The sequence below is a fragment of the Triticum urartu genome, chromosome 1A, assembly GCF_056163025.1.
Source record: "Triticum urartu cultivar PI428250 chromosome 1A, HENAU_Tu73, whole genome shotgun sequence".
NCBI classification, from domain to species: domain Eukaryota; kingdom Viridiplantae; phylum Streptophyta; class Magnoliopsida; order Poales; family Poaceae; genus Triticum; species Triticum urartu.
Genome location: NC_141873.1, coordinates 121,549,593 through 121,567,257, shown reverse-complemented (window position 1 = coordinate 121,567,257; position 17,665 = coordinate 121,549,593). Strand labels below are relative to the sequence as shown.

Sequence of the window (17,665 nt, the reverse complement as noted above, 5' to 3'; positions counted from 1 at the left end):
GGCCTGGTCTCGCTGAATCGAGACGAGCAGGGCAGCAGTTCGAGCTCCTCTGTTTGATGCAGAACGCGCAGAGGCCGGTGGCGGGGCATGGAGGTCGACAACGACGGGGAACGCGGCGGCACAGCGGATCCAGGAAGGCGAGAGGCGGAGGGCCGTGGGTGCTGGGACTTGGCGAAGGAGAAGACCACGGCAGCGGCGACTAATGACGCGACAACAGGGCGATGCAGGGGAGTCGACGTGGTGCTAGACATGGCCCGAAGCAGAGGAGGCAAGCAGGGCGGCGGTGCCTGGGAGCAGAGCTCCGGCGAGTGGGCGAAGGGGCAGCGAGGTCCTGGCCATTTGGATCTGGCTGGGAACGGGCTTGGACGGCACCGGGCTTGAGGAGCTCAGCGTCCATGGCGGCATCCATGGCCAGGCGGCGTTGTTCGGTTCCTGTGCAGAGAAACGAGAGAGACTAAGGCAGGGAGCTAGAGAGCCAAGAGAAAACGAACGAGAGGAGAGGGAGAAGAAGCATGGGCAGCGGGGCACTCATCTCCAGCAGCGGTGGTGCTCCAAACGGCGGCGGTGGCGCTCGTGGCTCCAGATCGATGCGAGGAAGGGGCGGCCTTGGGGGTGGTTGCAGGAGGGGGTGGTTGGCTGGTTGGATCGATGGAGGGATTGGGTGGATCGGGATGGATCCCGAGGAAGGAGAGGAGTGGATGAATGGCGGCGGCGCGATGGGACAACGGTCTAGATTTTAGGGTTGCTGCCTAGGGAATTGGTCTATATATATAGCACTGGATTTTTGTTAGGGGCTATTTTGTCCCTCCGATCGAAATCGGAATGTCGGGAAAAATAGGCTAGGGAGTCCAATAAATAAAACGAAGATGTTTTATAGGTGTTTGGGGATGATTCGGACACAACGGTGACGACTGCCCCGGTCAAGTCCGGGGAAGTTTCGGACGCGCACGTGAGGGGTCGGTGCATTGTGCAAAGAGGGGTTTTCGGACCGTGCGATCGCATTGGGCGGCTCCGGACACGAAGAGGGGTAGGTAGATGGACTAGGTGGGCTGTGGCGAGGCTGAGAGGAGAGAAGAGAGAGAGGGCCTGGCAGTAGTTTCCGGAGATCGAAAACATCCGACGTAAAGACCAGCTATAATGCCACTATAGTTATCCGTTGGGGCGTCAAACGGACTCTGAATGCGATAAAACTTGGCAGGCGGCCTACCTACACTATAATAAGGCCGCACGCCAACTTTCAACCCATTCTGAGAACATTTTCCGGCCACTTATAAAATAATATTGCGGACGTGCCGCGGGCGCGTGCAAGTGTGTCTGGGCTCAGAACGGACAACGGAAGGAACTGGGAGACCCGGACGAATGCAAGTTTCGAAAACATGATGATGCAATGCGGATGATGACATGGAAAGATGCAACACACAAGCAAAAGGCAAGGCAACAACAGTGAATAACTGGAAGACACCTGGCGCAACAGTCTCGGGGCGTCACAGCGGTGCCAAACACGGCGGTGCGGTGAGGTCGAGGGGAGGGCACGGGCAGGGGAGGAACTGGGCCGGTGGTCGCTGGCGTTTCGAGGAAGATCATCAACACTGACTGGCTGGAGGTAGATGAAGGCGATCTGCCCGTTCCTTGTACATCGGACGGTGCAGAAAAAATGGACTGACCTATTTGCTTTCAGTCGACTATTATTTTCATAGAATCATGTAGTAATTTAGTGTGGCATGCATGTTGTAGAGCTATCATATGTCTTCCATCATTTATTTCTCACCGACCTGCTATCTGCTACCTTTACACTATACTAATTGTGCACACACTTCACCCATACTCACACTATTGTTTTTATGCATGGGTATTTCAGACTCTGACGCAGTGTTGATGAATGCAGAAAAGAAAAGACAGAAGTCGCTCCAGTGTAATTCAAAGATAAGCACTAAGCGTTTCAGCTCTCTAATGGGTGCAGTGTCAGCAGTTGGAGACAGTAAACGTAGCCCTGTAGTTGATGATCTCAATTGCCACACACAACCATCCCAGGTGCTTGCTTTAACTTCGCGATGTCAAATGTGGTTGCATGTTGCATATGGTGTCTAGCTTGTATTGCTTCCAATTTGGTTAAATTGCATCTGCTTACTTTACACATTATACCTTTGATAATGACATGCCTTCCTGTTTTTGATACATACTACATATGTCTATTAACCATGTTCGTACATCAAACTAATGCTCTTTTGTATCCCTCGTCAATCACTTATGATGAGACAGTCACCCGAGTGGGTTACTGTGAGACGCCCTACTCATTTAAAGAGTGTAGTGTCATCCTCCCCACATGATTCTCAAGAAACAGCAAGGCTAAATGAAGATAGTCAATGTAGCTCTCTAGTTGATCACCGCAATTCCCCCACACCACCATCGCAGGTGCTTGCTCTTAATTGGCAGTGTGATATGTGGTTGCATGTTGCATATGGTGTCTACCTTGTAATGCTTATAATTAGGGTAACACATTATACCTGTGAATATGACATGCCTTCCTATTTTTGGTACATACTATGTCTTTCTATTAACCATGTCCTTACATCAAACTACTTTTCTTGTGTATCCCTCATCAATGCTCCTAATTTGTTAAATTGCATCTCCTTAGCTTACACATTATACATGTGAAAATGACACGCCTTCCTGTTTTTGGTACATACTACATCTGCCTATCACACCATATTCTTACATCAAACTACTGTTCTTGTGTATCCTGCGTCTATCGCTTATGATGAGACAGTCACGCGTGTGGGTTAATATGAGACGCAATACTCTTATAAAGAATGCAATTTCATCCTCTCCACATGATTCTCAAGAAACAGCAAGCCTAAATGAAGATATTGAACGTAGCTCTGTACCTGAATACCGCACTTCCCCTACACCACCATCGCAGGTGCTTGCTCTAACTTCGCAGTGTGATATGTGGTTGCATGTTGCATACGGTGTCTAGCTTGTAATGCTTCTAATTAGGGTAAATTGCATCTGCTTAGTTTACACACTATACCTATGAATATGACATGCCTTCCTATTTTTGATACACACTACATCTATGTGTTAACCTTGTTCTTACATGAAACTACCTCTCTTCTGTATCCTGCATCAGTCACTTACGATGAGTCACCTTTATTCGTTGCATATTGCATATTATTTCTAGCCTGTTGCCATGTATTACTTCTAATTTGGTCAAATACATTTGTTAGGGCACCCTTTTAATTTGGCAGAGTGATATTGGTTTCATCTTTCATATGGTTTCTAGCTTGCATCGATTCTAACAAGTTCAAGCACCTTGTGCTTAGTTTACACTTTATACATCATACATGTCAATATGTCACGCCGTCCTGTTTTTCATACATATTCCATCCTCCTATCATGCGGTTGCCTTACATGAAAGTAGTGTTAATGAGTTCTGAAGAGAAAATTTTATTCCTTTTTCTTGTGGGTTTGACTTGACAAGGCAAAATCAAGAAAGAGGAAGGAAAAGAGGAAGGAAGGCTACGATGGTGGTCCTCTGCAGCAACGTAAACGGAGCATCTGTACCGATTCTCCTTGTACTGATAGTGCATTACAAGGTCCAAGTCTCCGCTCCCCTACTCCACCATCCAAGGTGCTTGCTCTAACTTGGCAGTGTGATATCTGGTTGCATGTTGCATATGATGTCTAGCTCGTATTGCTCCTAGTTAGTGTAAACTGCATCTTCTTAGCTTACACATGATACATGTGAATATGACACGCTTTCCTATTTTTGGTACATACTATATCTGTCTATCACACCATGTTCTTACATGAAACTACTCTTCTTGTGTATCCTGCATCAGTCACTTATGATGGGACACCTTTAAGTTGGCAGTTTGATATTGGTTTGCATCTTGAATATGATTTCTAGCATGTATTGCTTATAGTTTGATGAACGCCACCTATGACGAGACAGTTTTAACTTGGCAGAGTGATATTAATTGCACCTTCCATATGGTGTCTTGCAGTGTTTCTAATTTGTTGAAGTGCCTTCTTCTTAGTTACCACATCATAGGTGTGAATATGTCAAGCCATCCATTTTTTCGTACATATTCGATCCTCGTATCATGACTTTGCCTTTCATCAGAGTAGTGTTCGTCAGTATCATGCATGAATGAGTTCTGAAGAGCGAATGGTATTCCTTTTTCTTGTCGGTATGAACTCACAATGCAAAATCAATAAATCTGAAGGAAATTGGCAAGGCATTGGATGATGGTGGTCCTTCCGAGCAACTGAAATGGAGGTTCTCTATAGATTCTACTCCGCCATCCTCCTAACAAGATTCGCAAGACAACGCAAGGCTAGACAGTCAACGTAGCTGTGTAGATGATGAGCACATCTCCCCTACTCCACCATCACAGGTGCTTGCTCTAACTTGGCACTATTATATGTGGTTGCATGTTGCGTATGATTTCTAGCTTGTATTGCTTCTAACTTTGTTGAATTGCATCTGCTTACTTTACACATAATGCCTGTGAATATGATATGTGTTCCTGTTTCTACATTAGACTACTATTCTTGCATATCCCGCATCAGTCACTTATGATAAGGCACCTTTAAGTCGCCACTGTGATATTGGTTGTGTCTTGCATATGATTTCTAGCATGTACTGCTTCTAATTTGTTGAAACGCCATACAGTTTGAACTTGGCAGAGTGATATTGGTTGCATCTTTCATATGGTGTCTAGCTTGCAGTGCTTCTAATTTGTTGAAATGCCTTCTGCTTAGTTACCACATCATAGGTGTGAATATGTCACACCATCCTGTTTTTCATACATATTCCATCCTCGCATCATGTGTTTGCCTTTAATCCGAGTAGTGTTCGTCAGTATCATGCATGAATGAGTTATGAAGAGCGAATTTTATTCCTTTTTCTTATCGGTTTGACTCCACAATGCAAAATCATTACAGCTGAAGGAAATTAGTCCGGCAGTGGATGATGGTGGTCCTTCGGAGCAACTCAAACAGGGGGTCTCTACAGATTCTACTCCGCCATCCTCCTAACAAGATTCGCAAGACAACACAAGGCTAGACAGTCAACGTAGCTGTGTAGATGATGAGCACATCTCCCCTACTCCACCATCACAGGTGCTTGCTCTAACTTGACACTATTATATGTGGTTGCATGTTGCGTATGATGTCTAGCTTTTATTGCTTCTAACTTGAATTGCATCTGCTTACTTTACACATAATGCCTGTGAATATGACACGTGTTCCTGTTTCTAGAACATACGTGTACATGATGAGCACATCTCCCCTACTCCACCATCACAGGTGCTTGCTCTTACTTGGAACTGTTATACGTGGTTGCGTTTTCCGTATGATGTCTAGTTTGTATTGCTTCTGATTATGTTGAATTGCATCGCGTAGCTTACAACTTATACCTGCAACGATCACTTACCCATAAGACACATTTAACTTGGGACTGTGATGTAGGTTGCATCTTGCATTGTCTTCTAGCTTGTACTGCTTCTAATTTCTTAAAATGGCACTTACGACGAGACACTTTTTACCTGATAGAGTGATATTGGTTGCATGTTCATATGGTGCCTAGCTTTAATTTCTTCTAATTTTGTTGAAATGCCTTCTACTTACTGTTTTTTCATACATATTCCATCCTCCTATCGTATGTGTGAATATGAAACGCTGTCTTTTTTGTATATATTCCATCCTCCTATCCTGCACTTGCCTTACATCAAAGTAGTGTTCGTTTGTATCATGCATCAACCAGTTATGCAGAGCTAATTTTATTCATCTTCTTGTGGTTTTGACTTCATAAGGAAATATTAGAAAATAGGAAGGAAAATAGTAAGTTAGGGGATGTTGGTGGTCCTCCGCACCGACGCAAACAGAGACTCTCTAGATTTGCCACTGCTATTGATAATGAAGTTGAAGTCCCAAGTCTACATGATGAGTTCATCTCCCGTACTCCACCATCGCAGGTGCTTGCTCTAAGTTGACAGTGTGATAATTGGTTTCATGTTGCATATGTTGTCTAACCTGTATTTCTTCTATTTTGATTAAATTGCACATGTTGAGTTTATACGTTATACATGTGCATATGACATGGCTTTCTGTGTCTAGAATACACTGCATCTATCTATCATACCATGTTCTTACATCAAAGTACTGATGTTGTGTATCCCGCATCAGTCACTCATGATTGGACGCTTTTAACATGGCAGTTTGATAGTGGTTGCATCTTGCATTGATTTCTACATTGTACTGCTTCTAATTTATTGCCACTTATGACAAGACACGTTTAACTTGGCAGAGTAATATTGGTTGCATCTTTCATATGGTGTCTAGCTTGCATTACTTCTATTTTCTTGAAAATCCTTCTGCTTAGTTTGCACATCGTAGCTGTGAATATGTCATGCCGTCCTGTTTTCTTACATATTCCATCCTCATACGGTTGTCTTACATCAAAGTATTGCTTGTCTGTATCATGCATCAATGAGTTCTGAAGAGTGATTTTATTCTTTTGTGTTGTGGGTACAGCTTGACATGGAAAAGTCAAAAAAGAGCAAGGAAAATAATATAGTAGGGAGTGTTGTTACTCGTCGAGTGAAACGGAAAAGGTTTTGCCGTCGAGATTCTGCTGGTACTTATAGTGCAGTAGAAGGTCCAAGTCCACCGGCTAAATCTACAAACACAGTATCACCTGCTCCACCAGCTGCAGCATCCACTTCAACTGTACCAGCATCTCAACCAGTTACTCGTTCGTTTGCTCTGGAACTGGCCAGTTCCCAAGCTGCCTTCACACCTAACACTACTTCCGAAGCACTGCTGACACAACAGGACTTGGCAAGATCAGATGAACCTCATGAGCATCAGCACCAAGACGGTACCTGACCGAGTCAAGTTGCAGTTGCATTCTCCTTTATATGTACTCTCACAGTTTGATGTACACTAACACTTTCCATATTCATTGTTGAACTAGCACCACGGCGCAAGTGGAAACAGACATCAGGGATAATGCTTGACAGATTATCAAAATCTAAAGGAGGAAGAATGGAGATCCATTTTGAGGCAGGTTTAAAAAGGCCACGTGATGCTACAGAGTCAGCCAAGTTAGTATCAGAGGCAGCAGTTGCCGTTAGGTGTCATGCACGTATCCTCCCAATGTGGATCCAGTACAGGAATGAGAAAGACAATACCCAGTTTAACACCTTCCTTGACCATTTATCCGTAAGTAATATTATTCATCGCAATTAGTAATATTGTCTTGCTCTGTCCCATACTTTCTAGCTTCCTCTTAATAAGACTCACATTCTTTTTTCAACAGATGAGGTTCAAGTTGTATCCGAAAGATGATGCAACAAAACAAGCAGGCACTCATGTTTTTCAGTCTGCTCTGCAACAGTATTGGTACCACCTTAGAAAATCTCACTTTGAAGTCAAGGCTAACAATGAAATCGCACAAACATCTCCAGTGGAATATATTACAGATGAAGACTGGACAGCCCTCGTTAAACACTAGTCTGATCCAAAGTATCAGGTAGGCTATATGCATTTGATCAGACCACATATTGAACTTGTATTTATGTATGTGCCTTACAAGTGTATCTTCTTCTAGGCTAACTGTTTGAAGAACAAAACCAACCGTTCTAAAGTGAAATTCCAATAGACAAAAGGATCTTGTAGCTATATTGCACACTGCGAGGCTCTTGTAAATTGCTGCTACTTCCTTCTTTTTTTTGTGCCATATTATCGTATCTATATTGACTTGTTCCAAATACAGAGGAAAGCCCGTGCGGACCAAAAAGAACCTGAACCGAATGCAGTGCAAATATTCAAGAATTGCCACACCAGCAAGATGAAGGGCATGATCACACCAGTTCAAGCCGCTATTGTAAGTCCTTACTCCTCCTGCCTTGAACTGATTGGTACTGTGATGTGTTCATTTAACTACTTGGTTTGCAGCCAATGTCAGTTACTCTGTTCACTTTTATTCACAGTTGTCTTAACGTATCATTTCACCTTACATGGTTTAAAAGAGATGAAAGATATTCTTTTGGTCTTGATCTGTAATCTAGTTGTTATGTTCATGTGCGCACACAATGATAAAATAGCCTGTTTGTTTTATATCTGTTTGTCCATGATATGAATGATGTCATACTATGTTCATCCTACTTTAAACCATGTCTCTTTATCCTTAGATGTCAACGAATGTGAGGAAATAGACAATACATTAGGCATGCTACATGGACATATGTTTCGAAAGTGATTTTATTATGTAGTTGGCACTACAATACATGCTAATGTTTTACAGTAGTTCACCAAAATAAGTTATGTATAAATGTTTAACCTACTTTGTTTGTTTTTGTCTCATTAGTAACTTATCTGGTACACTAATCTACAAGTTCAAACTTGCAGGAAGCTATGGAACAAATGATTGAACAGCCACAACCACCTGAAGGTGACGAGGCTACTACAGGCACAATGTCACCTCTTGCTGCAGTGCGTCAGTATCTCTCCACTAATAGTGCAAAAAGCACCTTCCTGCGTAATTCTCGGTTGGTTTTCAAGGTAACCTCGTCCAAATCGCCTACTGAACAAAATCTTCCTTCTAGACAGAGTGATATATCTGTGCTCCAGACACAAGTCCAATCCCTAATGGACGTTGTTTCGGAAACAAGAATAGTGGTTGAGAAATGTCGTCAATATATAAATGGTTTTGAAACCAGACTACCAGACATTCGCTTCGTTGTTCAAGAGCAATGGCAGAAAAAAGGTGGAGGTCATGCTGCTCCATCAGATTCTACAGCCTGAAACATTAGCACTCGGGTCAAATGATCTGTGCTTCTATACATCTGATGGTGCTTTTATTTGGAAGGACTGTAAACTTTATGCCAATAGGCCTTTTGTTGTATGGTTGGAATTTATTTTGTTGTGATACAACATTTATGATGTTGCCTCAGGCTGCAGTAATTACGACACTATTTTTGTATAGTGTAGGTTTATCTTAGTAATGTATTCGGCCGAAAGCTTTGTAGTAGCCCAACATGCCAACATTCGTCGGGCCCATTCCAATTGGGCTAAAAACAATTACGGGCCGAAATTGGCATGTAGCCCACTAAAAATATCTGGGCCTAAATCAGCATAAGCTTTCATATTTTTCTAGTAGGCATGTGCCCATAGTGGGCCTTTAACAGGCTTAAACATAATTTGGGCCCTCAATAAAAATAGGCCGTTTACAGGTGTAAATATCTCGAGCCCATAAAAAACATGGGCCTTTAATAGACCAAAAGTGAGGTTGGGCCCTGATTGTGCCAAATAACCCACTGGACTTAGCAGGCCGAAATGGTGGCCCATTTACGATGCGGATCTTTGACAGGCCGAAATTCGGATGGGCCGTAAATGCGCCGACCTAATACACGGGCCTTTAACAGGCCGGAACTTCGGTCGGGCTAGATTATCGTCATTTTATATGGGCCGTTAATGGGCCCGATATGACGTTGGGCCACATATGGCCCATGGTTTACGTCCGGTGTTAACAGGCCAAAAATGACAACAGGCCGAAAGTGGCCCAAAGCTATAGTGGGCCTCTAACAGGCTGTCAGACATGGCCGAATATGACCCAAATCCTTCACGGTCATTTATGGGCCGAAAGTTTTTATGGCCTGTAAATGGGCCCAAATGAAGTCACACCTTTAACACGCCGGAAATACATCGGGCAGTAATTCGGCCCAATTACTTAGCGGACTGTTAACAGGCCAGAAGTGACCATGGGCCGCGTTGATGACAAGTTTAGGACAGGCTGTTGACGGGCCGATTTGACGGAGAATGTTGGGCCTTTACCTGGGCCGGCCCATTATGGTCTGTAGAATCTTGTGGGCCTTTAGCTGGGCCAGCCCATTGTGGTTCGCAAAATCTTGTGGGCCTTTAATTGGTGTAAGTGCATCTAGTGCCACCCCTAGTTGGTTTTGGAGTATTGACGACAAACCTAGTTGAGGGACTAATATGTTTGTGAGAATTGCAGGATAACACAGGTAGAAGTCCCTCATTGATTCGGTTTTCCTACCAGAGATGACCCCTAAAAATGTATGAAGACATTGAAGTCAGAGGTGGTATGTGAAGACATTCACATTGAAGACTATGGAGCGCGAAGACTTAGCAGTTTCGTCGTTCTATGTTTTTCTTTGTTGAGTCATAGGAACCACCGTACTGTTAAGTGGGGTCCAAGAGAACCAGTCAGAATGACTGAAGTGATGCTTAACCAAAATCCTATGTCTTCGAGTGAAGACTATGAGAGCAAATCTTGTCCAGAGTTGGATAAGTCAGCTTTGCTTGTAGTCCAAGTAAAGTTGCCGTGTGTGTTTGAAATCTGACCGTTGGAACACGTGTCAGCTCCTTAGTGACCGAGGGTCATTTCGGACAAACCAGGTCGGGTTGCCCAGAGGCTATAAATAGCCCACCCCCTACAACCATAAAAGGTTGGCTGCTCAGAGTTAGAGTACGGCTTTTGTCGTTTGAGAGCAACCCACCTCGAAGCCTTTGATAGAGAATTCCTTGCGAGGATAAAGCCCTAAACACCCAGAGCCAAAGAGTGTTAGGCATCACTTAAGTCTTCCTGTCTGTGTGATCTGAAGACTTATTACACTTGAGGACTGTGAATCCTCCAGCCGGTTAGGCATCGCGTTCTGAGCATCCAAGAGTCATTGTGGATCGCCGGTGAACGAAGTCTGTGAAGGTTTGGAAGTCTACCTTGAAGACTTACCAGAGTGATTGGGCGAGGACTGGGTGTCCTTAGCTCAAGGGGAATAAGGTGAAGACGAGGTCTTTTGAGTTGAATCTCAGCCTCCCTAACCAGACGTACAGTTGTCACACCAACTGGAACTGGTCCAACAAATCATTGTCTTCAATGAGTCATTGGTTTCATCCTTCCCTTCCCTTTACTTACTGTTGGTCCTTGTGAAGTCATTGTATGATTGCATTATATTTTGTCTTCACTGAGTGACTGCTTGTTCTGATTGGCTTCATAATATCTTCCTACCTGATCTTTACTGCCTAGCTGCTATTAGTCATTGTGCTTTCACTTCATTGAATACTTGACTATGGTTTGCCTAGTGTAGTCTACCTTCCGCTGCATGGTAATAGGTTTATTTCTATCGTTTGTCTTCGAAACTTCCATGTTTTGAAGACTTTCATAAAAATCGCCTATTCACCCCCCTCTAGTCGATCACTAGCACTTTCAATTGGTATCAGAGCAAGGTACTCCCTTGTTCTGTGTGATTCAGTTTAACCACCTGGAGTTTTAGCTATGTCGACTACAGGGATAATTAAAGTCTCCGCTGCATGCCCCGTCTTCGATGGAACTGAATATCCCTACTGGAAGAATAATATGTGCATGCATCTTGAAGCCATTGATGTCGACCTATGGTATGTCGTCAAGAATGGCGTTCCCAAAGCTGGTGAAGGTGTCACCGCTGCTGATGTCAAAAAGTTCGTTCAACTGGACTCCACTGCCAAGAACATCATCTGTGGTCATCTGACCAAAGGACAGTATGGCCGCGTGAGTGCTTTGGAAACATCTAAGCTAGTCTGGGACTGGCTCTCCAAGGTCAATGAAGGCGTCTCAACCCAGAGAGATCAAAGAATCAGTGTCCTTCGCAACCTCTTCAACCGCTTCAAGAGAAATGACAATGAGAATGTCCAGCTCACGTTTGATCGACTCACTGACATCACAAATGAGCTTCAAGCTCTCGGCGCCACTGAGATCACCAAGCATGAAGTCGTCAAGACACTCCTGAGATCACTTGACAGCTCGTTTGACACCCTAGCCCTGATGATTCAAGAACGTCCTGACTTCAAGACACTCGATCCGTCTGACATACTTGAGAGGCTCAACACACACGAGTTTCAGCTTTCTGAGAAAAGAGACATCTACGGTCCCTGTGGGGAACGTAGCAGAATTTTAAAATTTTCTACGCATCACCAAGATCAATCTATGGAGTCATCTAGCAACGAGGAAGAGAGGAGTGCATCTACATACCCTTGTAGATCGCGAGCGGAAGCGTTCAAGAGAACGGGGTTGATGGAGTCGTACTCGTCGTGATCCAAATCACCGAAGATCCTAGCGCCGAACGGACGGCACCTCCGCGTTCAACACACGTACGGAGCGAGGACGTCTCCCGCGCCTTGATCCAGCAAGGAGGAGGGAGAGGTTGAGGAAGAGGGCTCCAAAAGCAGAACGACGGCGTGGTGGTGGTGAAGCTGCAGTACTCCGGCAGGGCTTCGCTAAGCTCTTACAGAGGAGGAGAGGTGTTGGGGAGGGGAGGGGCTGCGCCTTAAGTGTGTAGACCCTACGGGTTCGGGAGACATGCAGACATGACCGAGACGACTCTCCGGTCAATAACCAACAGCGGGATCTGGATAGCCATGTTGGCTCCCACATGCTCCTCGATGATCTCATCGGATGAACCACGATGTCGAGGATTCAATCAATCCGTATACAATTCCCTTTGTCAATCGGTACGTTACTTGCCCGAGACTCGATCGTCGGTATCCCAATACCTTGTTCAGTCTCGTTACCGGCAAGTCACTTTACTCGTACCGTAATGCATGATCCTGTGATCAACCACTTGATCACATTGAGCTCATTATGATGATGCATTACCGAGTGGGCCCAGAGATACCTCTCCGCCATACGGAGTGACAAATCCCAGTCTCGATTCGTGCCAACCCAACAGACACTTTCGGAGATACATGTAATGTACCTTTATAGTCACCCAGTTACGTTGTGACGTTTGGCACACCCAAGGCACTCCTACGGTATCCGGGAGTTGCACAATCTCATGGTCTAAGGCAATGATACTTGACATTCAGAAAAGCTACAGCAAACGAACTACATGATCTTTGAGCTATGCTTAGGATTGGGCCTTGTCCATCACATCATTCTCCTAATGATGTGATCCCGTTATCAATGACATCCAATGTCCATAGTCAGGAAACCATGACTATCTTTTGATCAACGAGCTAGTCAACTAGAGGCTAACTAGGGACGTGTTGTGGTCTATGTATTCACACATGTATTACGATTTTCGAATAACACAATTATAGCATGAACAATAGACAATTATCATGAACAAAGAAATATAATAATAACCATTTTATTATTGCCTCTAGGGCATATTTCCAACAGTCTCCCACTTGCACTAGAGTCAATATTCTAATTACATTGTGATGAATCGAACACCCATGCAGTTCTGGTGTTGATCATGTTTTTCTCTAGGGAGAGGTTTAGTCAACGGATCTGCCACATTCAGGTCCGTATGTACTTTACAAATCTCTATGTCTCCATTTTGAACACTTTCACGAATGGAGTTGAAGCGACGCTTGATATGCCTGGTCTTCCTGTGAAACCTGGGCTCCTTGGCAAGGGCAATAGCTCCAGTGTTGTCACAGAAGAGAGTCATCGGGCCCAACGCATTGGGTATGACTCCTAGGTCGGTAATGAACTCCTTCACCCAGACTGCTTCTTGTGCTGCCTCCGAGGCTGCCATGTACTCCGCTTCACGTGTAGATCCCGCCACAACGCTTTGCTTGCAACTGCACCAGCTTACTGCCCCACCATTCAAAATATACACGTATCCGGTTTGTGACTTAGAGTCATCCAGATCTGTGTCGAAGCTAGCATCGACGTAACCCTTTACGACGAGCTCTTCGTCACCTCCATAAACGAGAAACATTTCCTTAGTCCTTTTCAGGTACTTCAGGATATTCTTGACTGCTGTTCAGTTTTCCATGCCGGGATTACTTTGGTACCTACCTACCAAACTTACGGCAAGGTTTACATCAGGTCTGGTACACAGCATAGCATACATGATAGACCCTATGGCCGAGGCATAGGGGACGACACTCATCTTTTCTCTATCTTCTGCCGTGGTCGGGCATTGAGCCGTGCTCAATCTCGTACCTTGCAATACAGGCAAGAACCCCTTCTTTGACTGATCCGTTTTGAACTTCCTCAATATCTTGTCAAGGTACGTACTCTGTGAAAGACCAATGAGGCGTCTCGATCTATCTCTATAGATCTTGATGCCTAATATATAAGCAGCTTCTCCAAGGTCCTTCATTGAAAAACACTTGTTCAAGTAGGCCTTTATGCTTTCCAAGAATTCTATATCATTTCCCATCACCAGTATGTCATCCACATACAATATGAGAAATGCTACAGAGCTCCCACTCACTTTCTTGTAAATGCAGGCTTCTCCATAAGTCTGCATAAACCCAAACGCTTTGATCATCTCATCAAAACGAATGTTCCAACTCCGAGATGCTTGCACCAGCCCATAAATCGAGCATTGGAGCTTGCACACCTTGTCAGCATTCTTAGGATCGACAAAAACTTCCGGCTGCATCATATACAATTCTTCCTTAAGGAAACCATTAAGGAATGCCGTTTTGACGTCCATTTGCCATATCTCATAATCATAGAATGTGGTAATTGCTAACATGATTCGGACGGACTTCAGCTTCGCTACGGGTGAGAAAGTCTCATCGTAGTCAACCCCTTGAACTTGTCGATAACCCTTAGCGACAAGCCGGGCTTTATAGATGGTCACATTACCATCCGCGTCTGTCTTCTTCTTAAAGATCCATTTATTTTCTATGGCTCGACGATCAACGGGCAAGTCAGTCAAAGTCCATACTTCGTTTTCATACATGGATCCTATCTTGGATTTCATGGCTTCCAGCCATTTGTCGGAATTCGGGCCCATCATCGCTTCTTCATAGTTCAAAGGTTCACCGTTGTCTAACAACATGATTTCCAAGACAGGGTTGCCATACCACTCTGGTGCAGAACGTGTCCTTGTGGACCTACGAAGTTCAGTAGCAACTTGATCTGAAGCTTCATGATCATCATCATCAACTTCCTCTCTAGTCGGTGCAGGCACCTCAGGAACATTTTCTTGAGCTGCGCCACTTACCGGTTCAAGAGGTAATACTTCATCAAGTTCTACCTTCCTCCCACTTATTTCTTTCGAGAGAAACTCTTTCTCTAGAAAGGACCCATTCTTGGCAACAAAGATCTTGCCTTCTGATCTGAGGTAGAAGGTATACCCAACAGTTTCTTTAGGGTATCCTATGAAGACGCATTTTTCCGACTTGGGTTCGAGCTTTTCAGGTTGAAGTTTCTTGACATAAGCATCGCATCCCCAAACTTTTAGAAACGATAGCTTAGGTTTCTTCCCAAACCATAATTCATACGGTGTCGTCTCAACGGATTTTGACGGAGCCCTATTTAAAGTGAATGCGGTAGTCTCTAAAGCATAGCCCCAAAATGACAGCGGTAAATCGGTAAGAGACATCATAGATCGCACCATATCTAATAGAGTGCGATTATGACGTTCGGACACACCATTACGCTGAGGTGTTCCAGGCGGCGTGAGTTGTGAAACTATTCCACATTTTCTTAAGTGTGTGCCAAATTCGTGACTCAAGTATTCTCCCCCACGATCTGATCGCAAGAACTTGATTTTCCTGTCACGTTGATTCTCAACCTCACTCTGAAATTCCTTGAACTTTTCAAAGGTCTCAGACTTGTGTTTCATTAAGTAGACATACCCATATCTACTCAAGTCATCAGTGAGGGTGAGAACATAACGATAGCCACCGCGAGCCTCAACACTCATTGGACCGCACACATCAGTATGTATGATTCCCAATAAGTTGGTTGCTCACTCCATTGTTCCTGAGAATGGAGTCTTGGTCATTTTACCCATGAGGCATGGTTCGCACGTGTCAAATGATTCATAATCAAGAGACTCTAAAAGTCCATCTGCATGGAGATTCTTCATGCGTTTGACACCTATGTGACCAAGGCGGCAGTGCCACAAGTATGTGGGACTATCATTATCAACCTTACATCTTTTAGTATTCACACTATGAATATGTTTAGCATTACGCTCGAGATTCATTAAGAATAAACCATTCACCATTGGAGCATGACCATAAAACATATCTCTCATATAAATAGAACAACCATTATTCTCGGATTTAAATGAGTAGCCATCTCGAATTAAACGAGATCCTGATACAATGTTCATGCTCAAAGCTGGAACTAAATAACAATTATTAAGGTTTAAAACTAATCCCATAGGTAAATGTAGAGGTAGCGTGCCGACGGCGATCACATCGACCTTCGAACCATTCCTGACGCGCATCGTCACCTCGTCCTTCGCCAGTCTCCGCTTATTCCGCAGCTCCTGCTTTGAGTTACAAATGTGAGCAACCGCACCGGTATCAAATACCCAGTAGCTACTACGAGTACTGGTAAGGTACACATCAATTACATGTATATCACATATACCTTTAGTGTTTCCGGCCTTCTTGTCCACTAAGTATTTGGTGCAGTTCCGCTTCTAGTGGCCACTTCCCTCGCAATAAAAACACTCAGTTTCGGGCTTGGGTCCATTCTTTGGCTTCTTCCCGGCAGCTTGCTTGCCGGGCGCGGCAACTCCCTTGTCGTCCTTCTTGAAGTTCTTCTTACCCTTGCCTTTCTTGAACTTAGTGGTTTTATTCACCATCAACACTTGATGTTCCTTTTTGACTTCTACCTCTGCTGATTTCAGCATTGAATATACCTCAGGAATGGTCTTTTCCATCCCCTGCATATTGAAGTTCATCACAAAGCTCTTGTAGCTCAGTGGAAGTGACTAAAGGATTCTGTCGATCACCGTGTCATCCGAGAGATTAACTCCAAGCTGAGTCAAGCGGTTATGCAACCCAGACATTTTGAGCATGTGCTCACTGACATAACTATTTTCCTCCATCTTACAGCTGAAGAACTTGTCGGAGACTTCATATCTCTCGACCCGGGCATGAGCTTGAAAAACCATTTTCAGCTCTTCGAACATCTCATATGCTCCGTGTCTCTCAAAACGCTTTTGGAGCCCCGGTTCTAAGCTGTAAAGCATGCCGCACTAAACGAGGGAGTAATCATCAGCACGTGACTGCCAAGCGTTCATAACGTCTTGGTTCTGTGGGACGGGTGCGTCACCTAGCGGTGCTTCTAGGACATAATCTTTCTTGGCAGCTATGAGGATGATCCTCAGGTTCCGGACCCAGTCCGTATAGTTGCTGCCATCGTCTTTCAGCTTGGTTTTCTCTAGGAACGTGTTGAAGTTGAGGACAACGTGGGCCATTTGATCTACAAGACATATTGTAAAGATTTTAGACTAAGTTCATGATAATTAAGTTCATCTAATCAAATTATTCAATGAACTCCCACTCAGGTAGACATCCCTCCAGTCATCTAAGTATAACATGATCCGAGTTAACTAGGCCATGTCCGATCATCACGTGAGACGGACTAGTCAACATCGGTGAACATCTTCATGTTGATCGTATCTTCTAGACGACTCATGCTCGACCTTTCGGTCTTCTGTGTTCCGAGGCCATGTCTGTACATGCTAGGCTCGTCAAGTCAACCTAAGTGTATTGCGTGTGTAAATCTAGCTTACACCTGTTGTATTCGAACGTTAGAATCTATCACACCGGATCATCACGTGGTGCTTCGAAACAACGAACCTTCGCAACGGTGCACAGTTAGGGGGAACACTTTCTTGAAATTATTTCGAGGGATCATCTTATTTAAGCTACCATCATTCTAAGAAAA

General features: G+C 44.3%; 1 pseudogene; it reads right to left on the bottom strand.

Annotated features, from left to right (window-relative positions):
* Positions 1–243: 243 nt before the first annotated feature.
* LOC147990325 (uncharacterized) lies at positions 244–17,192 on the bottom strand (annotated as a pseudogene).
* Positions 17,193–17,665: the final 473 nt, after the last annotated feature.